Source organism: Bos mutus, chromosome 13 (assembly GCF_027580195.1).
Source record: "Bos mutus isolate GX-2022 chromosome 13, NWIPB_WYAK_1.1, whole genome shotgun sequence".
In the NCBI taxonomy this organism is placed as follows: domain Eukaryota; kingdom Metazoa; phylum Chordata; class Mammalia; order Artiodactyla; family Bovidae; genus Bos; species Bos mutus.
Genome location: NC_091629.1, coordinates 76,597,069 through 76,605,488, shown reverse-complemented (window position 1 = coordinate 76,605,488; position 8,420 = coordinate 76,597,069).

Sequence of the window (8,420 nt, the reverse complement as noted above, 5' to 3'; positions counted from 1 at the left end):
AGCCGGGAAGAAACTGAAGTCCTGTCTTGATCTCAATTTTTTTTTTTTCCCTGTCCCCCATTCTCCCCACACAGTCCTCTTCAAAATTATCCTCCGTATTATCCTGTCAACCTCAGAATCATTTCCCTGAAGAACTGGATCAGTCATGCTCTGGTTAGGATGCAAGAATGCACACTAAGTATTGTCAGAGAGGATTTAACAAAGGGAACTTTTTACTCAGGGCGTAAAGGGAGGCTTGGAGATAAAATCAGATATTAGCGACTTCAACACGATTGTCAGCTTTAGGGTTAATTAAGATCATGAATATGTGAAAGATACAGTTACTACAGTTACTCCCCTAAAGGCTGAGCTAAACAGAGGGGAAAGTGGGGACCCTAGAACTCTGGAGCTTAAAGAGGTTCCTAAATGTCCTAGATTCCAGACTTATTATTCTCTGAATCTATTGTGTTCTTTGGAATCTACTCTCCTTTCCACTCCAGACCACATTCTGTCAGTTGAGCTATTTCAAATCCTGAAAGATGATGCTATGAAAGTGCTGTACCCAATATGCCAGCAAATTTGGAAAACTCAGCAGTGGCCACAGGACTGGAAAAGGTCACTTTTCATTCCAATCCCAAAGAAAGGCAATGCAAAAGAATGCTCAAACTACCGCACAATTGCACTCATCTCACACACTAGTAAACTAATGCTCAAAATTCTCCAAGCCAGGCTTCAGCAGTACATGAACCGTGAACTTCCAGATGTTCAAGCTGGTTTTAGAAAAGGCAGAGGAACTAGAGACCAAATTGCCAACATCCGCTGGATCATGGAAAAAGCAAGAGAGTTCCAGAAAAACATCTATTTCTGCTTTATTGACTATGCCAAAGCCTTTGACTGTGTGGATCATAATAAACTGTGGAAAATTCTGAAAGAGATGGGAATATCAGACCACCTGACCTGCCTCTTGAGAAATTTGTATGCAGGTCAGGAAGCAACAGTTAGAACTGGACATGGAACAACCGACTGGTTCTAAATAGGAAAAGGAGTACGTCAAGGCTGTATATTGTCACCCTGCTTATTTAACTTCTATGCAGAGTATATCATGAGAAATGCTGGACTGAAAGAAACACAAGCTGGAGTCAAGATTGCCGGGAGAAATATCAATAACCTCAGATATGCAGATGACACCACCCTTATGGCAGAAAGTAAAGAGGAACTCAAAAGCCTCTTGATGAAAGTGAAAGAGGAGAGTGAAAAAGTTGGCTTAAAGCTCAACATTCAGAAAATGAAGATCATGGCATCTTGTCCCATCACTTCATGGGAAATAGATGGAGAAACAGTGGAAACAGTGTCAGACTTTATTTTGGGGGGCTCCAAAATCACTGCAGATGGTGATTGTAGCCATGAAATTAAAAGACGCTTACTCCTTGGAAGGAAAGTTATTTCCAACCTAGATAGCATATTGAAAAGCAGAGACATTACTTTGCCAACAAAGGTCTGTCTAGTCAAGGCTATGGTTTTTCCAGTGGTCACGTATGAATGTGAGAGTTGGATGATGAAGAAAGCTGAGCGCCGAAGAATTGGTGCTTTTGAACTGTGGTGTTGGAAAAGACTCTTTTTTTTTTAAATTTTATTTTATTTTTAAACTTTACAATATTGTATTGGTTTTGCCATATATCAAAACCACTATGAGGTACCATTTCACGCCAGTCAGAATGGCTGCGATTCAAAAGTCTACAAGCAATAAATGCTGGAGAGGGTGTGGAGAACAGGGAACCCTCTTACACTGTTGGTGGGAATGCAAACTAGTACAGCCACTATGGAGAACAGTGTGGAGATTCCTTAAAAAACTGGAAATAGAACTGCCTTATGATCCAGCAATCCCACTGCTGGGCATACACACTGAGGAAACCAGAAGGGAAAGAGATACGTGTACCCCAATGTTCATCGCAGCACTGTTTATAATAGCCAGGACATGGAAGCAACCTAGATGTCCATCAGCAGATGAATGGATAAGAAAGCTGTGGTACATATACACAATGGATTATTACTCAGCCATTAAAAAGAATACATTTGAATCAGTTCTAATGAGGTGGATGAAACTGGAGCCTATTATACAGAGTGAAGTAAGCCAGAAAGAAAAACACCAATACAGTATACTAATGCATATACATGGAATTTAGAAAGATGGTAACAATAACCCTGTATACGAGACAGCAAAAGAGACACTGATGTATAGAACAGTCTTCTGGACTCTGTGGGAGAGGGAGAGGGTGGGATGATTTGGGAGAATGCCATTGAAATATGTATAATATCATATATGGAACGAGTCGCCAGTCCAGGTCCGATGCACGATACCGGATGCTTGGGGCTGGTGCACTGGGACAACCCAGAGGGATGGTATGGGGAGGGAGGAGGAACACATGTATACCTGTGGATAAGACTCTTGAAAGTCCCTTGGAGACTTTCCAAGTCCCAAGGAGATCCAACCAGTCCATTCTAAAGGAGATCAGTCCTAGGATTTCTTTGGAAGGAATGAGGCTAAAGCTGAAACTCCAGTACTTTGGCCACCTCATTGGAAGAGTTGACTCATTGGAAAAAACTCTGATGCTGGGAGGGATTGGGGGCAGGAGGAGAAGGGGACGACAGAGGATGAGATGGCTGGATGGCATCACCAACTCGATGGACGTGAGTCTGAGTAAACTCCGGGAGTTGGTGATGGACAGGGAGGCCTGGCGTGCTGCGATTCATGGGGTCACAAAGAGTCGGACACGACTGAGCGACTGAACTGACTGAACTGAACTCCTTTGCAAATGTCATTGATGCTGGGATTTCACTCCCTCTGCACAGGAAATAGTTCTGGAAAGCCACTCTTCAAGCAGAGTAAATCACACTCTCTTCTTTGACAGCCTTGTGCTTCCAAAGCTCTATGTCAGCATGTATCATATGGCACTGTCATGGATCTACTTACGGAGCTGGCTTCCCCCCAGGACTATGAATTTCATGCAGGTAATAATTATGAACTGAAGACTTCTCAGCATACCTCTAAAGATGCTGGTTGAATTGATGGTAACCGCAGACAGGCCAGGAGATCCACACTGGTATTTAGTTGAAGTTCAAATTAGAGTGAAAGGGTAAATACCACCCACCTCTTCCATAGAAAAGGATACAGAGTGGTGGTAATTTTACTTGTATGACATCTACTGTTAGTTTTTATGCCATAAAAAACCACTTTGTGGTTAGCTCAGCTGTCTGTGGGTTCAGAGTTTCAGCTGGGCTCAGGGGAGTGGTCCTTCTGGACTCACTAGGCTCAGCCACTCATCTCTGGTCAGCTACAGGTAGGCGAGGGGCTGCTAGCCTAGGAGAGCTTATGTCTGTGCAGTATGAAACCTCCCCTCCAGCAGGTTAGGCTGGACATGGATAATGGGCAGGGCCCAAGACCATGGAAGGCTATGCTTGCAATAGTTCACCATCACTTCTGCTGCAATCTATCAGCCAAAGCAAATCACAGGCAGACAAAACTCAAGAAGTGGAGAAATGACCCCATCTTAGTCATTAGGCATATGGGATCGTAGTTCCCCAACCAGGGATCAAATGCCTGCAGAGGAAGCATGGAGTCTTAAGCCCTGGACTACTAGGGAAGTCTCTCTCACTCTCTTCCTTGAGAACTTATGTCGAGCAAGTGAAGTGAAGTCACTCAGTCGTGTCTGACTCTTTACGACCCCATGGACTGTAGCCCACCAGGCTCTTGGTCCACGGGATTTTCCAGGCATGAATGCTGGAGTGGGTTGCCAGTTCCTTCTCCAGGGGATCTTCGAGACCCAGGGATTGAACCCAGTCTCCCGCATTATAGGCAGATGCTTTACCGTCTGAGCTACCAGGAAGCCCTACCTTGAGCAAAAGCCTGTGTTAACCAAACGGAGAGGCTAACCACGTGGAGCAGAGTCCAGTGGTCCTTGCTAAAATCACCCTAGACTAGTCTACACTCTGCCAGCTCTCACACATGAAGGATAGGGCAGCAAAGGCCAGCAGAGTAGCTGCCCAACCCACAGTGAACCACAGACACATGAGTGAGCTGAGCCAACACAACAGGTACCATCATAAACCCGTACTTTCAGTTTTGGGGTGGTTTGTTATGTGTCTGTAGCTAACTAATAGGAAACTTATTACCAACCTGCCATAACATTAATATCTATGCTGTCCTAAAGTAATTGTTCAGGAGCTGCTGTTTTCAATTTATTATCAACAGTATTTTTTTGAGTCTCCCATTGATACACACAATCTCTTTCTTTCTCATCCTTATAATGTCCATGGCCAGTTTTGCCTTCATGCTTTTTGAAAGGGGAATATATACAGCCTACAGCTCGAGTCAGCTATGTTACCTATTTTTCAGCAGAATCAATAGGCAGAGCAGTTTCCACAGTCAGACAGACCCATGATTAATCCTGGTTCTGACACCAGCTGGCAGTGTATCTCTGGGCAAGTTATTTTATCTGTAAGCTGAAGATGATGCAAACCTAGCACCCCCACATAAAGCTGTCCAGGTCGAGTACTGTACAAATCCAAATGTCACCAACTGTTGTTCTTCAGCACATCATCCTCATGGCCAGATACAGCAGGCCTATGTTTTGGGGGTAAATAAGAGATGCTTTGTATTGTGTTGACCAAAATGTTCCTTCAATTTTAAGTAAAAATAAAAGATACATTCTTCACTTTCATCAAAAATATCATTGAACAACATATTCACCATTTTGTTCTACTACCTTCTGCTATTTTTCAGGCAACTTGAATTTACATCTTCCCATAACTTTTTATCTTTTTGAGCAAAGAATTGTCCCAGGAGCCTTTTGCATTCTGCCAAGGAATTAAAATTTTTTCCATTAAGAGAATTTTATAAAGACCTAAATAAATGGAAATCCGAAGGGGTGATGTCTGGTGGATATGGCGAATGAATCAGAACTTCCCAGCAGTTCCCTTCTAATGGTTTTTGACTGCTTATCAAAGAAATATGCAATCTTGCTTTATCCCGATGGAAGATTATGTGTGTTCAGTTGACTAATTCTGGACACTTTGGGTCAATTGCTGCTTTCAGTTGGTCTAACTGGGAGCAGCACTTGTTGGAATTAATCACTTGATTTTCTACAAGGAGCTCATGATAGAGGACTCCCTTCCAACCCCACTACAGACACAGCATCACCTTCTTTGGATGAAGACAGGCTTTTGATGTGCCTGGCGGTGGTTGATGTCACCTGCCCCATGATCTCCTCCATTCCACGCTACTGTACAGTGTCCACTTTTTATCATCTATCGCAACTTGTCTTAAAAAAACGTTTTAGTTACATATAAGTAGAGAATCGCATGTGGAAATAGAGTCAAGAAGGTTTTTTCCACTTATGTAGAACCCAAACATCAGAATGATGAACATAACCAAGCTGGTGCAAATGATTTTCAGCACTTGATTTGGATATTTTGAGTGTGCCAGCTATCTCTCACGTGGTATAATGTTAACTGTTCTTAATCAGTGTCTTGATTTTTTCACTATCAACTTCAACTTGTGTATCTGACCACGGAGCATAGTCCAGTGAGAAATTTCCAGCATGAAACTTTACAAACCACCTTTGACAGGATCCGTCACAGTACCTTCTCAATACACTGCATAAACTTTTTACTGCATTTCAGTTGCTTTTTTTAAACCTTTCTTGAAATAATAAAGCATAATAAGCCCAACATTTTTCTTTTTTTTTTTCCATCCTTAATATTAAAATGGCTACACAAAAATTCACCAATTTTGGTAAGTTTGTTTTTTTTTTAAGTGCACATGGATAGGATAGCTTTCACAATTACAATTTCATAAAATTGTTTCAAATGAAGTTAAAGACAGCTAAGTGCTGCTAGAGCCAGCTCACAGGGAAAGCAAATGAACTTTTTGGCCAACCCAGTACACAGCAGGCATTCACTTTCTTTCTTTCTGTTTCCCAACATCCAGACATACTAATAGTACTCAGTGAACTAGCTCCTGAGCCAAATCGGGCCCATTTTGCATTTTATGAATAAAATGTTTTTTGAACACAGCCATACCCATGTTTATGCTTACTTCTGCTTTGTATATAGTGACAGAGATGAGTAGTTACATCCCCACACACAGCCCGACAAAGCCTAAAATACTTATGATCTGGCTGGCCCGTTAGAGAAAAAACTTACTGATCCCAGCAATAAACTTCTATACCTCAAGTTTTTGTTGTAGATAAAAAGCGCCTGGAAATCTTATTTAAAACACAGATTCTTTGGGTCCTGCCAGCCAGAGACTCTGAATCAGTACATCTGGGTGAGACCTGAGAAGCCGCATTTCTAACAACCATCCAAGTGATGTTGATGCTGCCAGCTTGGGAACCATGCTTTAAGTGGTGCTACACTAACCATCTGCAGTAACTTAATTGTGCTAAATCCCTAGTTTTTAAATGGTGAGGTATTAGAACACTGAAAACCCAGACAAACAGAAGCCACTTTGTGAAAAGGCTCAAAAAGCAGAAGGAATGGAGCAATTAGCAAACTGTAAGCCATTTTAAGTACAAGGTTCTTTATGGGTAATTCATGTTTATTCACAGAAGGAAAAAGTTAATCTAGGCCAGAGACAGTAACCACCAGCCAAAGTCGGAAGTCACAACACAAAGACAAAATAAGAATGTAAAGCAGGCTCTAATTATTGGCCAGTGCACAAAATGAAAATGCCGTCTCAAGGTTTTCTTAAATTAGAAGCTTTGGCTCCTCCTAATTGTGCCATTTGTCCAACTCTCTCTAAAATATCTAATAATGGTGCATTCAGTGATAACCACATACTCCATGGCTCAAAATAATTTATATTTTTCCCCACTAATAACAGATTGCAGATGCTTGTCTGGCAGTCCTCAAGATTTCAGACTGATTACTAATGAAGCGACTTACTTAAGATACACCAGGTCAGATCTGTTGTGATCCAATGAATGGTATTTGAAAACCCTCCTATAATGAGCCTTTATAAATTATTATAATTAAGCTGGTTGTTATTAGCCTGCCCTTCCTTGATCTCTAGTTTAATTTCCTTCAGTGATTTCTTTCTTCTATCCATCTCTCTACTTCAGTGCTTAAAATTTTTAAAAAGGTAAATTATTTTCTTTTAAAATTGCATAATGTACTTTAATTTAACTTGATCATTTAGATCATACCACTGTATTAGTAGGAAAGTAACCCAAAACTATTTCGAGTCCATTTTAAATATGGAATAAGCTTCAAAGAGCAAAGGCTCTTAAAAGGGGCTGTGGGAGAGTTTACAGTCACGTCTGTGTCCAGCCCAAAGGCATAAAGTTAAAAGTAAATGCTAGTTTCTGTGATGTGAGCCCTTAGAGGGGAGACCTGAAACCAAAATACCACAACCTCATGTGCAAATTCAAAGATTTATTCAGTCTTATGACTAAACATGCACCCATGCACTCTAACGGAATTGTCCTTACAGCTCATGATGTCTTCCTGAAATAAATCCTCAAGCCAACTACAGTTTAGAAAAAAGAAGTGCTTTGGATGGAGAAAAATCTGGTGTGTGTCTTGGTTCTACCTCCTACTTTCTTCCTCCTCCTTCTCTTCCCTCTTCTTTCTTTAGCTGCAGTCCCTTGACTAACTTTCCTAATGCATTAGCTCTTTCATTTTTAAAATAGATTGAAAATTCCTGCGTTACAAACTTCACAAGTTCCAGTATGACTGAGTTCAGTTCAGCTGCTCAGTCATCTCCAACTCTTTGCAACCCCATAGACTGCTGACGCCAGGCCTCCCTGTCCATCACCAACTCCCAGAGTTTACACAAACTCATGTCCATTGAGTCAGTGATGCCATCCAATTATCTCATACTCTGTCATCCCCTTCTCCCACATTCAATCTTTCCCAGCATCAGGGTCTTTTCAAATGAGTCAGCTCTTCACATCAAGTGGCCAAAGTACTGGAGATTCAGCTTCAACATCAGTCCTTCCAATGAACACTCAGGGCTGATATCCTTTAGGATGGACTGATTGGATCTCCTTACAGTCTAAGGAACTCTCAACAGTCTTCTCCAACAACACAGTTCAAAAGCATCAATTCTTCAGTGCTCAGCTTTCTTTATAGTCCAACTCTCACATCTATACATGACTACTGGAAAAACCATAGCCCTGACTAGATGGACCTTTGTTGGCAAAGTAAAGTCTCTGCTTTTGAATATGCTGTCTAGGTTGGTCATAGATGGGAGCAAGCATCTTTTAATATCATGGCTGCAGTCACCATCTGCAGTGATTTTGGAGCCCACCAAAATAAAGGAGGTCGCCATTAACCCCACCATAGAGCTGCCATAACTTACACAGTATGGGAAACAGACTCTTGGAGGGCACAATAGAACCTTGTGCACCAGGACCCAGGAGAAAGGAGCAGTAACCCCACAG